Genomic DNA, 24,335 nt, shown 5'->3' with positions numbered 1-24,335 from the left:
CTAACGCCTAGGCCATACATCTCATGAACCACTTCCATTATTTGATGCCTATTAACCTGGGCAAGCTTAGGGTTTACTTCCTTCTTGTAAGCACTATATCCTATCTCTTCATTCATTTGTGGCTGGAGATTTGGGGTAGCAAATCCCACATAGGGCTGGAAATACTGGTGTTGAGGAAGTTGATAACCATAGCCTCCTTTTTCATAATGCTGAGGGGTGGCCCAAGCCCTTTGGACCTTGGCTTTGCATATTAAAGTTTCATGATACCTAAAACCTTGCTCCTGATAGTTTTGCTGCTTTGGTGTTTGATTACCCCTTGGTCTAGGGTTCTTATAGTTTGGCTATCTAAACCTTTGGTCAGCAACATTATAATTTCCTAGTCTTGGTCTGTCAATGGTAGGTTCCTCATACCCTGGGGCTCTAAACTACCCCCTTGGTATAGGCCTAACCCTATCACCTACTGGTTCTTCATACCCTAAGGCCAACGCTGTCTCCTTTGCATTGGTATGTTTCTTTCCTTATTACCTACTTCAAAAAGTGGGTTATATTGGGACTTCCCTTCTATGGCCTTTTTGTGAGCAGAAGGCCTAGAGGGCTCATATTGCCCTCCGAAATTGTTCTTCGTTTTAACTTCTTTATATGTTGGTTTGGATTCATTTGAAACCTCTCATGCTCTTCCTCTTGAAAAGTTGAAGCCTATAAAATGAAGTGTTTCCTGATGAAACATACTTGTTTTAGTGGTCTAAAATTGTACCTCAGTTACCTGTGCTTCCAACATGGTTGGGTGTGGGGGACTAGGACTAGGGCTGAACCCCCAAGCATCCTAAACTTGGCCTTCATGCTTTCTGTGAATTGCTTAGGCCTCATTTAAAACATTTGGCTAGGTACCTCATTACTTGGAGGACGAGAGAACTTCTGGCTCCCACCCCTAGTTTCAGCTGCACCCTTTCTAGTGAGTGCCTAACTTGGCTCGAAGATGAGGCATAAACTGGGCCCACTTTGCCATTAGAAGCTGTTGGAAATGGTAGAAAAATTCTGGGTAAAACCAAAATTTTTTCTCAAGTTTGGTCTATTTTTTAGGTGGGTCCCGAGCGTCGATTTACTCGAGTCAAAGTGGTAACGCGTTCTATGCCGTGTTGTGATTCACGTGGTATATTTGGTTGCTCAAAACCATTACCGAGTGAATGGGAAATTGAAGCCAAAGTGTGCTCCATGGAAGTGGAGTTTTGGTGGAAATTCCTTAAGGTTGTAAAATGGCTTGTCCCACATTGATTTGGTGGGAAGTTTTGAAAGGGTTTATAAGGCATGGGTTTGGTACTTGGGGTGTGCCCCAAGGGGTACCCAAGTGTTTTAGAGGGAGAGGTTATGGGCAAAATGGGCTAGACCCATTGGACCCAAAAATCACCACACACGCGCGCCACCGTCCGTCCGGTCGGGCGGGCTGGGCCTGGGCACGGGTGCGTGGTTGGGTTGGGCTTGTTCGGCCCAATACTAATCTTTTTGGGCCAAAAACATTTGAATTTAATTTTATTTTTGGTAAAATAAAATCCAGAATTCAAATTAAATTGATTTGGATTTTCTGTACATCCAAACAGGGCCCTTCCCGTTTTCAAACAGAAATAAACTAGTTTGGAATTACTGCACACCCAAACAGGGCCCTTCCTGTTTTTTGCTATCTGTTTGAATTATTAATAGATTCAAATCTGTTTGAATTCAAAACCAATAGGTATCATACCTGTTCAATTTAAAACCAAGAGCCACCTTTACATCTATAAATAGGACCACCCTCATTTGATGTTATTCATTCAGAAATTTCGTATTTCACCTCTACTTATTCTATTCTTCATTTTGTTGCATTTTATTTCTGAAAGAAAGAGTGTAAACACTTAGTGTGTTCGTAAGGTAAACAATTTGTAGTACTGCTATTGTTTGTAGTAGATCATTTCATCCTGGGAGATAGACGTCCAAATTCTGAAAGCACCGTGGAGAGGACGAATCTGTCTTAAGGACACAGTGTCAAACACTGGACTTGATCAGAAAATAATTCGAACAAATTCAATCAAGTAAGTTATTTAATTTATTTTCAGTGTTGTTTTTATTTATTAAAATCAGATTTAAATTTTGTTTTTGTAACAAAATAAAATCTGTTTTTATTTATTTATTTTTATTTCGAGTTTGATTTTTGTAATCAAACAAATTCTCTCATTTTCTTTATTTCTTTATATTCTTGTTGTTGTTTTGTACACAACAGAATTTAATTTTTTTAAATACAGTGAAGATTGTCCAACAATCTTAAGACAGAGTCCTTTTTTGGTATCTTCATTGTATTTAATTTTCTGTGTTTTCAAAATAATATTCTGATTGGAAAAACAAATAGTGATTTATGCTATTTGATAGATAGTAGTAATATACTGTCTCTTTTCTTTGACAACTAGTAGTAATATACTGGTGTCATTAACAATTGGGGAATATTATTTGGTATTACAGAAAATTATTGTGATATTTTATTTTTCTAGTTTTAGTAACAAGGAAAATAAAATTATTTTGTTGTTATAATTTATTTTCTGGTTTTAGTAACTAGAAAATTAATTTGTGTTTTAATTTTTTCTTATTTTTGTAATCAGAGATTATGGCTACTACAACTGAAACTGTATCTGGCAATGGTACTCCTATTGTTACACCTACATCGGTCCCTATCCAGAACCATGTTCATGTACCAATCAATCATGGAGAAAAATCGGAAAAATTTAACGGTACCGAGTTTAAGAGATGGCAGTAGAAGATGCTGTTCTATCTTACGACTCTTAATTTGGCCCGTTTTTTCCATGAAGAGGCTCCAGCACTTAAAGACGGTGAAAGTGATTGGCAAGTTGTTGCCGTTGTAGATGCTTGGAAACATTCAAATTTCCTGTGCAGAAAATACATCCTAAATGGCCTTGACAATATGCTGTATAATGTATACAGTCCTCTGAAAACAGCAAAAGAATTGTGGGATTCTTTGGAGAAGAAATACAAGACAGAAGATGCCGGCACGAAGAAATTTGTCGTCGGTAAATTTCTGTATTTTGTTAAGGTAGACTCCCAAACGGTAATATCTCAAGTTCAAAGTTTTCAAATAATTTTGCATGATATTCATTCAGAAGGTATGTCTCTTAGCGAGTCATTCCAAGTCGCTGCTTTAGTGGAAAAGTTACCACCAGCTTGGAAAGATTTCAAAAATTATTTAAAACATAAACGCAAAGAGATGACCATGGATGAGTTGATTGTAAGATTAAGAATTGAGGAAGATAACCGAAAGGCTGAAAAGAGAAATGGGAAAAATCCCATTGAGTCCAAGGCTAATGTGGTTGAACAAGTTCATAAACCACATAACAAAAAGAGAAAATTTACTAGAGATGGTCCTAAACAAGGCGACAACAATGGCAACAAGAAGTTCAACGGAAAATGCTATAATTGTGGCAAGACTGGACATCGAGCTTCTGACTGCCGCCGCCCTAAGAAGGATCATGGAAGTACAAGTAAGAAGACCACCAATCAGGCCAATGTAACAGAATTGGATTACATCTCTGACGGAGTGAATGACATCAACCTCTCTGCTGTGGTGCCTGAGGCTAACTTGGTTGGAAATCCCAAAGAGTGGTGGGTTGACACTGGAGCAACTCGTCACATTTGTGCGGACAAGAAGATGTTCACTACCTACAATGAGGCTAAAAATGGTGAACAACTTTTTATAGGAAATTCTTTTACTTCTACTGTGGCTGGACAAGGAAAAGTTATCTTGAAGATGACATCAGGGAAAGAACTGACCCTCAACAACGTACTGCATGTACCTGACATTCGGAAGAATTTAGTTTCTGGTTCTTTGTTAAGTAAAAATGGTTTTAGGCTTGTCTTTGAGTCTGATAAATTTGTATTAACAAAGAGTGGTATGTATGTTGGTAAGGGATACATGAGTGATGGTCTCTTTAAGTTGAATGTAATGACAGTTGTACCAAAAATTGCTATGAATAAGAATAACACATCTTTTGTTTATATTCTTGAGTCAAATTTATGGCATGGTAGATTATGACATGTGAATTTTGATGCTTTGCGTAGATTAATTGGTTTAGATCATATACCAAAGTTTGAAATTAATCCTAATCATAAATGTGAAATTTGTGTAGAAACGAAACTAAGGCTCCATTTAAATCGGTTGAAAGAAAAACCAAACCTCTAGAATTAATTCATACTAATGTATGTGATTTAAAATTTATTCAAACTAGAGAAGGCAAAAAGTATTTCATAACATTTATCGATGATTGCACAAGATATTGTTATGTTTATTTACTTAGAAGTAAAGATTAAGCCTTAGAAATGTTTAAACTCTACAAAACAGAAGTTGAAAATTAACTTGGTAAAACCATTAAAATGGTTAGAAGTGATAGGGGTGGTGAATATGATGCACCATTAAATGAATTTTGTGCACAACATGGCATTATTCACCAAACTACAGCCCCTTATTCTCCACAGCAAAATGGAATTGCTGAAAGGAAGAATAGAACCCTCAAAGAAATGATGAATGCCATGTTACTAAGTTCAGGTTTACCACAGAACTTGTGGGGGGAAGCAATATTGTCTGCTAATTATGTTCTTAATAGAATACCCCACAAGAAAACCAACAGCACTCCTTATGAATTGTGGAAAGGTCGACCGCCTTCCTACAAATACTTAAAAGTGTGGGGGTGTTTGGCAAAAGTTGAAGTTCCTGTTCCTAAAAAGACTAAGATTGGACCAAAAACAGTAGACTGTGTGTTTATTGGTTATGCTCAGAATAGTAGTGCATATTGGTTTCTGACTTATAAATCAGAAATACCTGATATAAATGTGAACACTATTATAGAGTCAAGGAATGTTGTATTTTTTGAACATGTCTTTCCTTACAAGAAATGACAGGAATTAAGTTCACAGAAAAGAGCTTATGATTGTATATAAAGTCAAGAGGCTAATGACAATCAAACACAAGAGACTAGTAATAGTCTCGACCGACAGGATTTAACTAATGATGAATCAAGACGAAGTAAAAGAGCGAGAACATCAAAATCCTTTGGTCCAGATTTTCTGATATACTTGTTAGAAAATGAACCTCAAAGCTTTAAGGCAGCAATGACAGGTCCTGAAGCACCTTTGTGGAAAGAGGCTATTAATAATGAAATTGAATCCATTATGCAAAATCATACTTGGGAATTGGTGGATCTTCCACCAGGTTCTAAACCTCTTGAATATAAATGGATATTCAAGAGAAAAATGAAAGTAGATGGTTCAATTGACAAGTATAAAGCAAGACTTGTTGTTAAAGGTTACAGACAAAAGGAAGGTCTGGACTATTTTGACACATATTCCCCTGTGACTAGAATAACATCCATTCGCATGCTTATTTCTATAGGAGCGTTGTTTAATTTAGAAATACATCAAATGGATGTTAAGACAGCTTTCTTAAACGGTGATCTAAATGAAGAGATCTATATGGAGCAACCCAAAGGGTTTGTAGTATCAGGACAAGAAAAGAAAGTTTGTCGACTTGTAAAATCCCTTTATGGATTAAAACAAGCACCTAAGCAATGCAATGAAAAATTTGATCATGCAATGCTCACTAATGGGTTTAAGATAAACGAATGTGACAAATGCGTCTATGTTAAAAACATTGACCAAGGATATGACATAGTTTGTCTTTATGTGGCTGACATGCTTATCATTGGTAGCAGTCAAAACATGATCAAATCAACCAAGCAGATGCTTAACAAAAGATTTGATATGAAAGATATGGGGGTCGCAGATGTTATATTAGGAATGAAAATTACTAAAATATCTGACGGATATGCATTATCTCAATCACATTATATTGAGAAAATTCTTGGTATATTTATCAAGGATGATATGAATTTAGTTAGAACACCTGTAGATGTCAATCTTTACTTATCGAAAAATAAAGGTGATGCAGTGTCTCAGTTAAAATACTCCCAAATCATTGGAAGCCTGATGTACCTAATGAATTGTACTCGTCCTGATATAGCTTATGCTATCAGTAAATTGAGTAGGTACACTAGTAACCCCGGAGAAGACCATTGGAAAGCAATCATTCGGGTTCTTAGATATCTAAGATTCACCCGTGATCATGGTTTGAACTTTACTCGATATCCAGCAGTACTTGAAGGTTATTGTGATGCAAATTGGATATCGGATACTAAAGATTCAAAATCCACAAGTGGATATGTCTTTACTCTAGGAGGCGCTGCTGTTTCTTGGAAATCCACAAAACAAACATGCATCGCACGATCCACAATGGAATCCGAGTTCATTGCTTTGGACAAAGCAGGAGAAGAAGCAGAATGACTTCGTCACTTCTTAGAAGACATTCCAATGTGGCCAAAACGTGTGCCAGCTATTTGCATTCATTGTGATAGTCAATCTGTAATAGGCAGGGCACAGAATCATATGTATAATGGTAAGTCACGACATATTCGTCGTCGACATAATACCGTAAGGCAATTGTTGTCAAACGGAATAATCTCAATAGATTATATAAAATCTAAAGAGAATATTGCGGATCCGTTAACAAAAGGTTTGACAAAAGAGCTAGTGTATAGTTCATCGAAGGGGATGGGATTAAAACCTATTACATAAGAGTCGTCATAATGGTAACCCTACTTATATGACTGGAGATCCCAAGAACTAAGTTCAAAGAGACAACTAAGTTATGTATGGCTCACCAGAAATCACCAAGGGATTAAAAATTCCCTACCCATTCCTATGATGAGAGTGATATCTGCAACATATGTTGTATGCAGGGGTATAAGGATAAGCTTTGCTTTTAATGATTATTTATATCTTGATTAAGGTATAAAATCAAGCCGAGTATAAGGAGATACTCACAATAAGAATCACCTATATGAGTGTTGAACTGGGGCCGGTTCTATGAGAATGAAAAGGCTAAATTCTCTAGAAACACTTATGAAAACCAGGCGCGTTCAAGGCCAAAATGAACACAACAGTGAGAACCACGATGTGTCAAAAGATATTTTGTGTGAAATCTATTGTCTTGGCTTACACAAACGGCTGAACAATCCAAGGCATTGCGTCCATTGGTTAACCAGTAAGTCCGATAGGTTATCACTAGGGAAGGTTCAAGGCCGAAAACTACCTATCCTGATGCAAGATATTTTTGACTTATACTCTTTCGTTAAAGTCTGCATATTGTTGCATTTCCGTTGTCATCAAATTCCATTCATGTGGGGGATTATTGGAAAAGGTAGAAAAATTCTGGGTAAAACCAGAATTTTTTCTCAAGTTTGGTCTATTTTTTAGGTGGGTCCCGAGCGTCAATTTACTTGGGTCAAAGTGGTAACGCGTTCTATGCCACGTTGTGATTCACGTGGTATATTTGGTTGCTCAAAACCATTACCGAGTGAATGGAAAATTGAAGCCAAAGTGTGCTCCATGGAAGTGGAGTTTTGGTGGAAATTCCTTAAGGTTGTAAAATGGCTTGTCCCACATTGATTTGGTGGGAAATTTTGAAAGGGTTTTATAAGGCATGGGTTTGGTACTTGGGGTGTGCCCCAAGGGGTATCCAAGTGTTTTAGAGGGAGAGGTTATGGGCAAAATGGGCTAGACCCATTGGACCCAAAAATCACCACACATGCGCGCGCGCGCCGCCGTCACCGTCCGTCCGGTCGGGCTGACTGGGCCGGGTCTGGGCCTGGGCGCGGGTGCGTGGTGTGTGGTTGGGCTTGTTCGGCCCAAAACTAATCTTTTTGGGCCAAAAACATTTGAATTTAATTTTATTTTTGGTAAAATAAAATCCAGAATTCAAATTAAACTGATTTGGATTTTCTGTACATCCAAACAGGGCCCTTCCCGGGCTTGTTCGGCCCAATACTAATCTTTTTGGGCTAAAAACATTTGAATTTAATTTTATTTTTGGTAAAATAAAATCCAGAATTTAAATTAAACTGATTTGGATTTTCTGTACATCCAAACAGGGCCCTTCCCGTTTTCAAACAGAAATAAACTAGTTTGGAATTAGTGCACACCCAAACAGGGCCCTTCCTATTTTTTGCTATCTGTTTGAATTATTAACAGATTCAAATCTGTTTGAATTCAAAACCAACAGGTATCATACCTGTTCAATTTAAAACCAAGAGCCACCTTTACATCTATAAATAGGACCACCATCATTTGATGTTATTCATTCAGAAATTTCGTATTTCACCTCTGCTTATTCTATTCTTCATTTTGTTGCATTTTATTTCTGAAAGAAAGAGTGTAAACACTTAGTATGTTCGTAAGGCAAACAATTTGTAGTGCTGCTATTGTTTGTGGTAGATCATTTCATTCTGGGAGATAGACGTCCAAATTCTGAAAGCACCGTGGAGAGGACGAATCTGTCTTAAGGACACAGTGTCAAACACTGGACTTGATCAGAAAATAATTCGAACAAATTAAATCAAGTAAGTTATTTAATTTATTTTCAGTGTTGTTTTTATTTATTAAAATCAGATTTAAATTTTGTTTTTGTAACAAAATAAAATCTGTTTTTATTTTTATTTTTTTTTATTTCGGGTTTGATTTTTGTAATCAAACAAATTCTCTCATTCTCTCATTTTCTTTATTTCTTTATATTCTTGTTGTTGTTTTGTACACAATAAAATTTAATCTTTTTAAATACAGTGAAGATTGTCCAACAGAAGCTTCCACAAGCACAAGCGGGGGACGCAGGGGCACCTGACTCATCTATGCCTCTAGTTTATTGCCTCGGCTCGGGAACTTGGGTACGAGAGGGGAAGGTCATGCAATGAGTACCCACACTCGCCCGATCAAAAGATCGGCCTTTACTAAGCATGATATTTTGTTTTTCAAAACACATGTGTTCTTATTCATGTATGACCAAGCTAAGAAATCATTTCCTCCACTTGCTCAAATGTTAGGCCATGATGCTAGCCTCTATTAATTCTATCTTGTACATCTTTCAGTCCTTCTCCATATCGGGCTACCACTGATTGACTATCCCCAATAACTTCCATATCCTCTCCAAACTCAGAAAAACCTGTGTCTTCAACAGGCCTTTTACTTAGATCTCCAAGAAGGCCTGACTCATCCACTACTTTGTTTCTAGTGTCATTAGTCTTAGTCTTCTCAACTTCTCAACATTACTCCAAGTTAGAATGGTCCCATTGGGCGTGCCCATTTATGCTGGTAAAATTATGGTTTTAAGCCTAATCAACAGTGATTAACTTAAATTAATTTCCATACAAACACAAAAAGATTAGAATTTGTGATTAAGTTCTATGCCTTAAATAGATTAAGGATTTCCTTGTAAGTAAGTAACTAAAGAAGAGATAGAACATAACATAATATGTATTTATTCAACTAAATTGTCACTTGCTACGAGTTACAAGAACTTAAATAAGAATAAAGAATTGAAAAATATAGCAATCGATAGAAGAAAAGAAATAGGGGTTGGAAAAAGCTATTACTTAATATACTCCTAAAATTGCTAACTTAAACTAATCCTAAATAGATATTAGGATTTGTGAGTGGTTGTGGATTGATGCCCTTTCCTTCAACCAATCCTCCTTTTATACTCACTTTGCCCATCTTCAATGTAGTTTACTGTTCTAATCTTCATTTATCTTCTATTCCTCTTCATCTTTATTCCATAATTTCTAGAATTGTCTTGCCAGACTTCTACTTTCAACGTGATCTCCAATCTCTAATTTTTGGCAACCACCAACTGATCTTCAAATTCAAAAACTCCCCTTGGAATATCTGCTTCTCTCATCATACCATGTCAGCAATCATGCCACGTCAACAATCTGTCAATAGGAAGATTTCAAAATTTTAGTACCAACATCATTTTCCTAATTCTAATGATTGACTTGCTTTGGTTATAAAGATATGAAATGGTTAGCTGGTGAAAAATCCATTCCTATAGGTCATGTGTTATTTAGTTGAAGATTTAATATTATTTGGTAATAATGACACGAGTTAAAAAGTCATCGGAAAAATCATTGACAGTGATTGGTGGTAGTGAAGTGAACAAATAGGTGACACATATACATATAGGTAATATTTGAATAGATTGTTAGAAATTTAAACAAATAGGTGAGATGTGTAAAAATAAATGATAGTTAAACAGATAGAGAAATAGATGTCCTTTTGAACAAATTATGTCCTTTGGCCCAAAAAAATTTAAGCTTAGGCCCAAAAGTTTAAAAAATGGACCTTTGACCTAAGTGGCCTAATGAAATATATTGGTGGAATGTAAAAATCATTGTTTTAAAGAATATATACATATATATATATATATATAAATTTTGCCCTTATAATTTTTTATCTTTACTAGTATTTATTTTTACACACTACTATCAATCGTCGTACACTGTGGGCGACTTGTTGAAAATATCACATGAAAAGTTGCTAGAGATTGGTGATCAGTTGTGAACAAGTGGGCAGATAATTGGACACGTGGACAGATAAACATATAGGTAGGAATAATATAATTTTAAATTATGATTATCATTTTAGGAAAAAAGAATACAATTTGTGACAATTGTCTCAAAAAATTCAAATATAATTTATAGTCCGAATGTCAAAAATAAATAAATTCGTTTTTTGGGCATAATGACCTCCACAATAGGGTATTAGTATGTGCATAAAAAGTCTTTGGGGTCCAATTTTGCCCCATGTTCCTAAATTTATTTTCCTCAGCCCTACACCATCTAACTGTGCCTTTGCAAGATCTTAGAAAGTACTTTAGATAATCTTCTTTAACTACTCTCTCTCTCTCTCTCTCTCTCTCTATATATATATATATATGGCTGTATATAATATAATCTCTCCCTGGTAGTTATATATAATATTAATCTCTCTATATTTGTATATAATATTAATAAATCATTCTTCTCTACGTAATGATAATATAATTATAAGGATGGCTACATTTATGTGAACCAAACCCTACCCACATGCATCTCATTTGATGTGTTTTTGGAGGTGGGCCCCTGTTATGGGCTTAGATTCCTCTTTCTTGCACCTCCTAAACTCTATCCAAGTATTATTCACTTCATTTGTTTTATAAGGTGTACATTCAATTTGTTACTAGAAATATATTCCAAAAAAACAAAAAAAAAAAAAAAAAAAGAAAAAAAAAGAAAGAGAGGGAAATAATGGTATGTATTTCTACCTTATTTGACCATACAATTTAATTCACTCCTATTCTTCAAAACATTGTTCCAAACATTATACATTAGAAAATGGATACACTAAACAAAATTTTCACACATAAATTCTATACAAAATAATACGACAATGATAATTTGTAATATAGAAATGAAATCATGCAATATGCCACATTATTTGGTATAAAAGTTTATAAAAGAAGTTATATTTTTATAGAATTACTTAATAAACGTTTGGATTTTTTGGATCTAGACACAACATAAATTTGAGCCATTGCGTTAGCTCTATGTTGAGTTCTATGTCATTAGGAAAAATGGTGGTTTGCAGTTGAAATGTGATATTTATAATATATATATTAATTTTGGAAATTGTTACAAGATTATTTGTTGTAATTTATGTTTAAAGCTTATGCGTTAAAATTAATTTATTATGTTTTAAAAAACTAATTGATATACACATGACCAAGATGGACATGATCTCCGGATTTGATTTACATAATCAGTTTTACCATGTGGCTAGCATCCTATGGATGTGGGGCTATCACCACTGAAGGGCCATAGTATAGACCCCTATATAAAGGAGGAATATTATATAATAGTCTGGACTATCAAAGAGTGGTTACTTGGTGCTCTTAGAGCATAGTCACATGGTACTCTAAGGTATTATGATTGGTGAAAAAAGTAAGATTCATGATTTTATATTATGCAATTGAAGAATATGGAGAGACATGATATATAATAATTAGTGAAACAGTGTAAACATATCGTGCTCCAACAATATTGAATAATTTTTCCCACAGCCTTCTTTCCATTTTCTCTTTCTATGTTTACTCTACTAATTTAAGCATCCGAGGACCTGTGATTGGCTCAACAGCGGGTATTAATTAATCTAACAAAATAATAAGGTCAAATATTATGATACAAACATAAATAAAATTGGAGTTGAATAATAGTTTGGCAACCCTGTGGCCTTTGGTGATACCATTTAGTACTATAGTACTATCGATTTTTTTGGGTTATGCCTATAAAAATAGTCTGAGATTTGCCTGATTCCCATAAAAAGACATTTTGCATTGATCTCAAAATTAATCAAGTTTATCTAGATACCTATAAATAATTTTTTTTAAAAAAAATTTGTGAAAATTTGGGAGTCACATTGTAACTGTTCTATTCCCCCCCCCCCCCCCCTTTTCCTTCGTGAAGGTTTTAACGAGAGTCATGCAAAATACTGCTTAATTTACTAAAATTGTTTGATTCACACTGAATTGCTAGTCGTGGGATATTTTGATCCGCAGTTTGAAATTTATAATTTTCTTTCGAAACTGTCCCGCTTCACTATAGTTAATACACACACACACACACACACACACACACACACACATATATATATATATATATTTACCTATAATGAAATATCAAATTAAAATCAATGTGAAAGAGAATTAAGATGTGGAATTTATTAGAAACAACAATGATTCAGCCCCCCTTTTCCCCCCACCCCCTTTGACCCCCTCTCTCTCTCATTGGTTACATTTTCTTTTTCTTTTTCTTTTTTTCCTACTCCTCCAATCACCACCCGCCACGTGGCAAATGGGGGGTGAGGGGGTGACCCCCAAAAGGGGGTCCCAAGCATTATATAGACAAAAAATATTTTGTAAAATTAGTTAGAAAAATTTACCAATAAATCCTATATTAAAGAATGGTAATTTGTTTAGTTCTAAGAATTTTCTTATAAACCAATTAGTCCCATTAATTTTGAAAATATGAATTTAATATATTTTTTGAAAATTTGATTTATGGTTATATCCTTATTTTCATTATGTTTCCTTATTTTTCTTTTGTGGTAGAAATATAAGACACACAACTTCACATTTTATGAAATTCAACTGAATCTAGTGACACAGTTGCCTTGCACACCAAAAAAATAAAAAAATAAAAAAAATAATGTCACACTATACAAGTCTACATTGTTTCACGTTAAACATGCTATCACAAAAATTATAATAAAAACTAAAAAAAATTGTAACATTGTTTCTCTACATTGATTTTCATTGAGTATAAAATCTTCTCATATGGAAATATTTTAGGGGTAGGGTGTACGCATTCAAATTTGGGGTGGATTCTGATATGGGAATCGTTTTTATTTGGAATGGCTTGAAATGTGGAATTCTTCAAATATTTCAAAAAGAGTACAAAAATTCCTTAGTAAGGTTTAGGCAAATATTTAATTTTAAATTGTGGAGATTTGAATCATTTATTTTATGGAATTCAATTGAGTGAATCGAGTAGCACAAATGCCTTGCACAACCCCCCCCCAAAAAAAAAAACTCACATTATACAAGTCCACATTGTTTCACATTAAACATGCTTTAAATAATAATAATAATAATAATAATAATAATAATAATAATAATAATAACATTGTGTACATCCACGTTGATTTCCATTGAGTATAAAATTTTTTGATATTGAAATCTTTTTGGGTGTGGTGTGAGTTTTCAAATTTAGGGTGAATTTTGATATAAGAATCTTTTTTATTTGGAATGACTTGAAATATGAAATTCTTCAAACATTACAAAAGGACTACAAAAACATCTTAGTAAGTTTTGAGCAAATGTGTAATTTTCAACTTTGGAGATTCCAGTCATTTATGTGTATTAACTGAGTGCCTCTATTTACACACCACATTCCATCTCAAGGCACACCATTACTTAAGACACACCTTTAGTAATTTGATAAATAAGAAATTTGCTCAATATACACCACAATCTTCCATCTTTACCCTTACTCACACACCCAACCTACAATTTTCCATCTTTACTCTTACTCACTCACACACCCCACCCACAATCTTCAATATTCCATTTCCTTTAAAATTTTTATTACATCTTTATCCTTCGATTGCTTAATCCCAGTCACTTGATTGCTTGAGTAAACAACTCATCCCACTCAACTCTATTTAAAGCCATACCCTCCTTGAGACCAAGGCAATCATATCATGTCTCATAGTATCAACCAACATTATTTTTTGCCTTCCTCTTGAATCTATTTTAGCGCAGTATCCAGTCATCTCATTCACACCAACATAGTTGGATTATATTTCATAAAACCAAACCAACTAAAATCATATTCAGTCAATGCAACTTCTAATTTCCGAAAGACATTCACTTCTTATTCTATCTTTCCTTATAACACCCGTGCTATGTGAGTTATATGTTAACATTCCAGCGCCAACCGAAGGTCCTAAGGGCGGGGGGAGGGGGTTTCAAATGAATATCAATACCTATTATGCTTTCATTTGATTTTCATACAATCACATGTAAAACTCACATAAATAAACCCACATATTCAATTTCTTGGAATGGGCTTCACAAATCTTTTTTTCTTTATCATCTTTCTTTATGATCGTATTCTCTATCAAATCAATGGTAAGGTTTGCAACTAGGCTTAACACCTTCAATTAACAAGGACCGACAGTTGCCAATGGGTAATTTCACTTTGAAAATTTGAAAATAGGTTGATGGCTGCGGGGTAGAGTTGGGGTTAGGGTTATGGTTATGGTTATGGTTAGAGAAGATGAGGATATTTTGGGAATATTTGAAAATTAATAGTGTGTATTGAGTGAAAAATAAAAAAAAATCAAAATTGAGTGTGGTGTGCAATGAGTAGTTGGTGTGTATTACGTATGGTGTGTATCATAACCTTTTGTTCTTTGTGGTTATTTTATATTAGGTTAATATTGTAATAAAATATAAACTAATTAATGGTATTCATTGAGATGAAATGTGGTGTGTAAATAGAGGCACCCGTATTAACTAGTATCCACACGTATAAATTATAGGGTTATATTGTCATTTCCTAATTAGATTATTAGGAGGAGTTATTGGTTACTAAGATATGAAAATGATATTTATTGGTGCTTTCCTCAATTAGTTAATATTATATATATACAAAATATTATGTAAATTAGTATTATATATTATGCAAATACTTGATAATTGTTTAAGATTATTCTTCAATCAACTAATAAATTGAAACCTCCCAAATGACAATTTGTTTATTTGCGAATATGCCATTTACGGTTCAGTTGAGAATTTCACACTCAAACTGCACCGAATCAGCACTGCGCACACCTCTAGTGTTACCAAAGTTAAGCAGTTCAAAGATGAAATCCAATTTGTTTATGTCATCTCTCGTCGAGTGTTCACGACCACCAAGATGTCATAAACCAAATTTGCTCCAAATATAAACAATAAGGTGCACATCATAAAAAAATTATGATATTTTGAGGTGAAAATTATAAATTTTTATGACGTACATTACGTCACTTTGTGGCAAAGTTACAAATGGTGAAGTTGTGACATTTTGTGATTTTTGTTATCACATTTCACGGTGAGAAAAGTTATGATATTTGGAATCATAAAAGTTTTTATATTTTATAGTTTATGTTTTGAAATTTTATTAACAAATTATGAAAGACCTACTGTATATATCATTTTAAGGGTACACATGATAGTCTCTCTCCACAGCAGTGACCCTATCCCCAATAATCTTTTGTTACATCTCAAGTGGTATTTAGTTATGACTTATTGTGATATTGGTTATCACATATTGTGATTTTAATAGTGGTTATGGTCGAAGAGGTCTTTAGTTATGTTTCAAGTGTGTTTGATTATGATCTATTGTTATTGTTTTAGTTATGACTAAAAGTGATTTGGTTATGACACTTTGTGGTATCAATACCACAAAATGTCATAACTTGCATATAGTGCATCCTTTTTCAAGGGTGTATGGTATAATGACCCCATTGCTGTGACTTCCTCCCTACTGTCCATCCCGTGCCTTAAAATAGTTTTTTTTTGTGTGTGTGTGTGTGTGTGTGTGTGTGTGAGGAAAAACTAACTCTATTTTCTTTTTCATTGCCATACAGATTCTCATCAATTTCCATTTTCAAACGAAGAAAGAATTCAAAACAATTATATTAATTGAACACCGTGTATGAACTACATCTAACTACTCTATTTTTTTTTTCTCCATTGTCTTCTATTTCCTCAATCAACAAGTCTCCAAATTCACAACCCATTAAAGAATCAAACTGTGGCCCTCCGAGAGTATAGTGTATCGCCTTTGGTAAGTATTCAAATCACCATCAACAACCTTATTGTGATCCACAAGAAAGTTCCAAACCAATGAAACAAAACCCCGAATTCACAACCTCCAACATCAACAACACTAGATTCCTCGAATGCCCAAAATTGTACAACACCACAGATGACTCATTCTTTCTAAGATCACCGCTCCTTCCATTTTCATAGTCTCTTTAGGTGTGTAGTCATGTTGAGAACATATTATAATAGCATAATTCTTGTCTGTCAAGTTTATTAATTTCTTAATTTTGATGGCTGCGGCACCTCAAGAGTTTCCTGATGAAGCCAGGGCGATGGTTAAGCTACCGAAGTTCTTTGCCATAGACGTCTCTCCTACATCTGTATATATATGGTGTTATGAATATGTATATATAGGTTGTGTGTATAGATTTTATGGAGGAATGCGGATGGAAGTTTCTTAATGGGGTTTGTGTTTTATTCTCACTGTGGGTGTGAGCCTTTGCTGGAAGCTCAACTTGTTTTTTCCCAAAACGCAAAGGGAAAAAAAAATAAAGAAGGTCAAAACGGTGTCGTTTTAAGGCAAACACAGTAGGGATGGTGTCACAACCCCAACCCATCCTTAAAGGTTAGAGAGGTGACCTGCCAGTAATCATAAATTACCTACGGTCTCTTTGACCAAATCTAAAAATATTTAGTTAATATTGAAATATCATTGTCCATTGAGTAGTACATACATGATATGACAAACACATATTTATAGTTACATACACACATTAGATATATTACATCAAAAGCAAGCATTCATATTACAAAATTTTAAATTAAATGACTTCACAAGACTATTTTCCGAAGGAGGCAATAGGGGCCTTGGCTTAGGTGGCATTTCCAAAGGCTTCACAAAAGTTGTTGAAAGCAAAACTCTAAGCTTGATCTCCCAAATGCTCACCTACATATATATAAGTGAAGGAGGCGAGCTAAAGCCCAATGAGTAATAATAAAGTAAGGTAGTAAATGAATGAACATTGAAAGCTTTAAACATTCTTTCAAAATAACTTGGTTTCTTGTACAAGATAATGCATAGCTTGACTTGCAAACAAAATGCATAGTGATAAGCATTCAAGGAAAACAAGGTGCTTAATCAACCCGGATACCAGCTAAATGTATCAAGATGAGCTCGGCCATATCAAGATGATTGGATATTCCCCCAATCATGGAACAAGGTCCAAGAATGCCATCTAGGAACATGATACAAATAGTATAGAATGTTTATTCATAGTAAAACATAATAAGCTTGTAAACATAACCAAGTTTGGTATTGAAAACATAATTTGTCAAGCATAGTGTTACTAAATTACTATTCACAAATGGCTTCGGGAACGAGGATGTAGATTTCTTCAAGGCTTAACCTACATGACACTGTTGTCCAAATTGTATAAATTAAATAAAATAAACATATTCATAATTAATTAAAATTATATTAAAGAGCAAGAAATCATAAATCTAACTCATGCCAGAGATTACACTTTGAGGAACATAAATATTTACCAAAATCAAACACTGAAATTAAATAGTAAAGGATGCAAACCGAAGCTTGTGTGATACCACATTCTCCTTCAAATAGAGTCGCCGCCTCAACGTGGGGGCTAGAGGTATGTCGGCATTTGTCTCCTAGGATACGAAAATATACACCTGCTAACGCAGATGCACCTCTTGTTTAAGTCTGGTAAACTGACAACGGAAGCACTCTCTCACACAAGAAGAAGAATATAGGAGAAGACTGACTGTATATTACGAAAGCCAAAAATTTTGTTTTCAAAACCAATGAAGATGAACTCCTTTTATACACAATGTTGGAGAGAGAAGGAAGCACCCAGCCATGAAGGCTAGCAACAAATGCAACCTATTACTTCTGCAAAAATGAGGGTGTAATGCACAAAACTGATGGGGAATAAGTGTGTAAGTTACACACTCTATATACACATGTGTGTATATCTTCAGCCACCAAACAAACCTAGCCCAAAAAGATTAGGTTGGTGGACCACTAATCTGGCCTAGCTGTAGCTCGACTTTTCGTGCCCCCTTTCGAAAGACGAATAAGGCCTACAGTAGCGGACTCTCGTGGTTCTAAATCTGATCTCACAAGTGCAATGTGAAATAGATAAACACCAAAGAGTCCAAATCCGACAAATCTTTTGGAAAATCGATTTTGAATAAAAAATGCCAAAAATGGACTGCTTTGCTAGATACAGAATCGCCACCTAAATATTTTTGAAAAATTTAGGAAACCATGACTCGTGCCAAAGGCCACATATCCATCATCACCAAGATTGTCTCGACTCAGGAACTTAGGTACGAGAGGGAAAGGTCATGAATTGAGCACCCCCGCTCACCCGATCGAAGATCGGCCTCTAGTAATCATGATATGAATCTTATTTACATTATAAGCTCTTGTTCTGATTTATTAGGCTATCATTACCATGTGATGCGCACACACACAAATATAGACTAATTTGCAAGAATTGGAACACTTAATTGATGTTTGTTTTGAAAATTGTTTCAAATATGTATCACTTGAAAAAGTGATTACATATAAACATTACTCAAATTATTCTAATTCAAGCAACTAGCCTTCATCCACAGGCGTTCAAACAGTTTATCATCTAAGCACTTTATCATCTAAGAACTTAGCCTCATGGTGAACATGCTTTTATATGGAAACAACCACATTCATGCAATATGCTACAGCAAATAAAAGCTCACCTAGTATTCCAAGCCAAAAAAAGATAAAGCAGTTTGAACAATGTCCTAACTTATGCAATATGACTAATGCAACACATGTGATATGCAATTACTAAACTCGGCTACTAATATAGCATATGAATCAATTAAATAGCATGCGGTCTAAGCACGTATTCAAAGAATGTTTAACAGTGTATGCAATATAAGTGGATGCAAACATGGAGAATGCTAAACAAAACATGATGCCCTAATCTAACCATCATAAGTAGGTAAATAAAAGGGAGAAAGACGTGGGGTTGGAAGGCATACACATTATTATAACATTTGCGCCCTCACGAATGAGAGTCCGAATGAATAAACTAGCTAACTAACTAAAACTAAGCTAATTAATTAACTATTACAAACCCAAATAAATAATTTAGCTAAACTACTTAACTAACAAACCGAATAAAATAATTAGATAACTACTCTAGGTAATTAAATAATTACAATACGAAACGAATTAGCCGCCACTACTTCAAGCATAACATTAATATTAACATCACTTCATGGATACCGAGGATCGAGGGAGGGTTCATGCATGAATGTGTTTCTACCTGAAGAAGGCCATTGTTCTACTGCCAGATACTTCTGTTGCATAGTAGAACACTTACACTGTTTTCCATCTCAAGACCAATTCTGTTTTGCTTCAAAAGTACACTGTTGAATTTTGCAAAGGTGGCCGGTAGGCTAGAAGTGATGGCCTACCGTCCACAAATGAAGGCCTGCCAGCCACTGTTGCCTGATTCTTCCTGCTGCAACAGGGAGCAAACAGAGCAGAAGCAGGGTATTCTCAAGGGTTGTTTGCTCAACTCACCCCTCTTTATCATCAAACTGCAGCTCAACGGAGTGACAAAATTTGATTCACAAACCATCAACGGAAGCAATTTCATTGCATGATGGCTTATGAACCAAAATTGTGCAAGTTCAATGAATGCAACAAAACAAGACTCTCAAAGCCACCTCCCTATCATGAATGATCAAGGGAAGTAGTTGACAATAAATCTTAAGTCGTTTGCATCGCTCATGAGTATGAAATGACTCAAGACTCTAGAGTTCAATTAACGTTCGATTGAACCCAAACCAAATTATTATCTTGCCATTTTTTAGTCACCAATTTTATTACTCCATTTTAGTTACCTTTCAATTCTTTAATCAATTAAGTCCAAAAGTGAGTTTAAGTTCTCTAAATGAGACAAGTGTCAAACCAAGAGTTGGCTTAAGGCATGAGAGAAATGTCATGCCGTTGATAATGAACCCCTAAAAGGGATTAAACCATTAAGTATGACAACCTCAATCTCAAGCTTAAAAGAACAATAGGTTTGAAACAACTCTCAAAGCAAAGCAAAAGCCAAGAAAGGAGGGAGGTTGCAGAGGTGATTAAAGGTGATCACAAGTAAGGAAAGCATGAAATAAATGCTATTAACTCCAATAGGATGGTGGCTATGGCCTAAACTACCAAACCTATGAGAACAATTGCACTACAAGTATGCAATACAAGGTTCAAATGCAACGAACATTTAAAAAGAGTCCTAGAACAGTGCTAAATAAGTCCTAAAACATATTGGAATTAAGACAAAAATAGCTAGAACAATAAGCTAAAACATAGAACATGCTAGGGTAGTAAACAAGACATAAGGAGTGGAGTCTAACCTCTCCAATTTTGGACTTCAAAACAACATTTTAGCTACTGAAATAACTCTGAAAATCAGTGTTTAAAAGATAAAAAAAAAGATAGTGTAAAGGTGGGAAACACAAGGGTAAAGGCCTTGAAAGCAAGGTATAAAGAAGGGTGAACCACCCATCAACCCTTATTGGCCTTAAACCACAAGTTTCAGCCCAAAAATACAGAGTTTATACAGCCCAAAAATAATGGTAAAACGGTAAGGAAAAGAGTGATTAAAGCAAGTAGAGAAGCAAAGCTTTATACCTCTTGAAGAGGAGAACCAATTCTAGGCAACAAATCAAGGCAAACACACCCTCAAGAGCTCGAATTAGGCTCAAAGGTACCTCAGCTAAAAGATGGTAAAGTTTGGATTAGAGTGTATAGGCAAAAGCTTGCAAAAAGCTAAGAAAATGCAAGAGAGAGAGAGAGAGAGAGAGAGAGAGAGAGAGAGTTTTTTTCTCTAAAAATTCCAACCTTGAAAATGGAAAGGGAGGCCTCCTATATATAGAAAACCATGTAACTCCCTTAGAAATATCAATACATACACATGTAAGAAGGTGCATGCATCTGTGCTAACAGCTGGCATAACTGGCAAAAAAATATCTGCAAAACACACTTGTGGCCGGCAGACCATTAATGGTGGCCTGTAACCAGAAGCAGTGGCTAGCAGCCAATAGAAGGGGCCGACAGGCTACAAAAGGTTGCAGGCTTGAAAATCTCTCGTTTTGGTCCAAAAAGAAGGCAAGAAGTGCGTTCTGCTGAGGACTTCGAGCACTTAACATGCATATACTCTCATCATTGGGTGTGCAAATGGTGACGTCCAAGTCGTAAGGGCGGTGAAAAATGGAGTGTCTACACTAGCCCAAACCTAACCTATTCTAGCAAGCATCAAGCCTTAACCCCAAGCCTAAGCCAAGTCCCAAGATCCAAGATCCACAATCGACGACCCACGACCTCCGGACCTGGACCCGGCTCGGCCCGATCCTGGAGGGCTGACAGTGCGCGCATGTGGCAATTTTTGCATAACCAGCTTGCACCATAGTTTTAGCCCAAGCCCATCCTTAAAGCATCCATAACTCCTTTACTTCAAAAAATTTGGATGCCGCAAAGGGCTCATGCCCTTCTCAAAATCTTGAGGTTTAAATACCCATCAAAATTTTCCTCTACAATCAATGTGGGATTGGTAGTTATACACAATTTTCAATACTTCATTCATGAGGCCAACTTTATGAGACAATTTCTCATTCAATTCTTAATGGTTTTTGGCCATTCTTTTTATGGTGTAAAGATCTTGTTACAAAGAATCTAAACTCATTTGATCCCACCTCAACTGATGGTTGGGACCTACTTTAGTTTCACATTAAAGTCACCATAAAACTATTTGTTTTTTTCCAACAATTCCCCACATGAATAAAAATTGACCGAATAAAGAAAACGGACAACATTTGCAACAATGACTAGGAGTAGTGAAAACCTATCGAATTTATTGGCTGACCAGAGAACATAATGTCTTGAACTGTTCTGCTATTTGTGTAAACCAAGACAATAGACCTCACATAGGAGTTAGTCTAACCATTGTTCTTGTTCTCACTGCTGTGTTCGGTACGGCCCTGGAACACTAGCCTGGTTTATTGAGTGTTTTAAAGAATTCGTCCTTACTAATTCTTGAAGAAGTGGCCCCACTTCGCATTCACCTAGGTGACTTATAAAAGGTATCCAATTATACCACGGTTGATTATTCATATCACTTAGGTCACTAAAAGCATTAACTTAACCTTCTTCCCCCACAGGGTGGTATAAAGAATGGACAAGAAGATTTATCTCCTCAGCGACTCACCCGTTACAAACAGTTAGGTTATCCATTTGATACTAGATCTTGGGATCTCCAGTCAACTATGTTGGGTTTTCTGTTCCGGTAACTTTTACAAAAGGCTTTAACCCCATTCCTCTTGACAATGTTTCTACTAACACTCGAGTTAATCCTATGGTTAGCGGATCCGCAATGTTGTCCGTATACTTTACATAATCTACATAAACAATTCCATTAGAGAGTAGTTGTCACATGGAACTATGTCTATGACGGATATGTCTAGACTTTCTATTATACATATTACTCTATACCCGACCAATCGCCGATTGGCTATCACAATGAATATAGATAGCAGGCATAGGTTTCGACCAACGTGGAATATCCTCAACGAACTAGTGAAGCCATTCAACTTCTTCAGGTGCTTTATCCAAAGCAATAAACTCAAATTCCATTATTGATCTCGATATACACAGTTTCCTGGAAGATTTTCAAGACACGACTGCCCCTCCGAGGGTAAACACATAACCACTAGTGGATAAGGAGTTTTTTATATCAGATATCCAATTAGTGTCACTATACCCTTTTAGTACTGATGGGTATCAGGTAATGCAGCCCATAATCCGGGGCGTACCATAGATAACCTAATGTCCGCATAATGCCCCTATAATGAGTAGCATTCAAATTATTCGTGTATCTACCAAGCCTGCTAATAAAGTAGGCTATATTTGGCCTTGTATAACTCATCAGATACATCAAACTCCCAATGATCCAAGAATATTCTAGTTGAGAGACACTCTCACCATTATTCTCGGTCAAGTGTAGACTTAAGTCTACTGGTGTTCTAGACACACTAGTACCTGATTTACCAAATTTCTCAAGTATTTTCTCAACATAGTGAGATTGAGCAAGTACAATGCCATTAGATGTTCTGGTAATCTTAATACCTAAAGTCACATCTGTAAGGCCCCATATCTTTCGTGTCAAACTTTGAGTTCAACAATCTCTTGGAAGTTCTAATCATTTCATCATTACTACCAACAATGAGTATGTCATTGACGTATAGACACAAAATGACATAACCTCTATCAGAGTCTTTGACTTATACGTATTTGTCACATTCATTGATTCTAAACCCATTTGACAACATAGCGTTGTCAAACTTCTCATGCTATTGCTTAGGAGCTTGCTTCAAACCATAAAATGACGTAACAAGCTTACAGACTTTTCTTATTTTGCCTAGAGTTGAAAAATCCTCGGGTTATTCCATGTAGATTTCAACATCTAAAAGTCTATTTAAGAAATCTGTCTTTGCATCCATTTGATGTATCTCTAGACCACGTAAAGCGGCTATCGCAATCACCATGCGTATGGATGTTATCCTTGTCATAGGCGAATATGTATCAAAGTAATCCAAGCCTTCTTGCTACCTGTATCCTCTGATAACTACCCTAGCTTTATACTTATCAATTGACCCATTCGCTTTCATCTTTATTCTAAAGATCCACTAACTCTCAGGGCCTTGTTGCTTGGGGGTAGATCAATTAACTTCCACGTATGGTTCGGTAAGATGAAGTCAAATTTCACTTTTAATTGCTTTTTTCCATAATGGACTTTCAGGTGAAGTCACAACTTCATGGAAAGTTTGAGGTTCTCTCTCTAACATAGAAGTTAAGAAGTCCGGACCAAAGGACTTGGAAGTCCTATCCCTCTTGATCACTATCTCTAGGGTCATCTTCAAGTTCATTTTTTGAATTTCGATC

The sequence above is a fragment of the Camellia sinensis genome, chromosome 9, assembly GCF_055761805.1.
Source record: "Camellia sinensis isolate YWXY chromosome 9, ASM5576180v1, whole genome shotgun sequence".
Classification (NCBI taxonomy): Eukaryota; Viridiplantae; Streptophyta; class Magnoliopsida; order Ericales; family Theaceae; genus Camellia; species Camellia sinensis.
Note: the sequence above shows the minus strand (reverse complement) of the source record.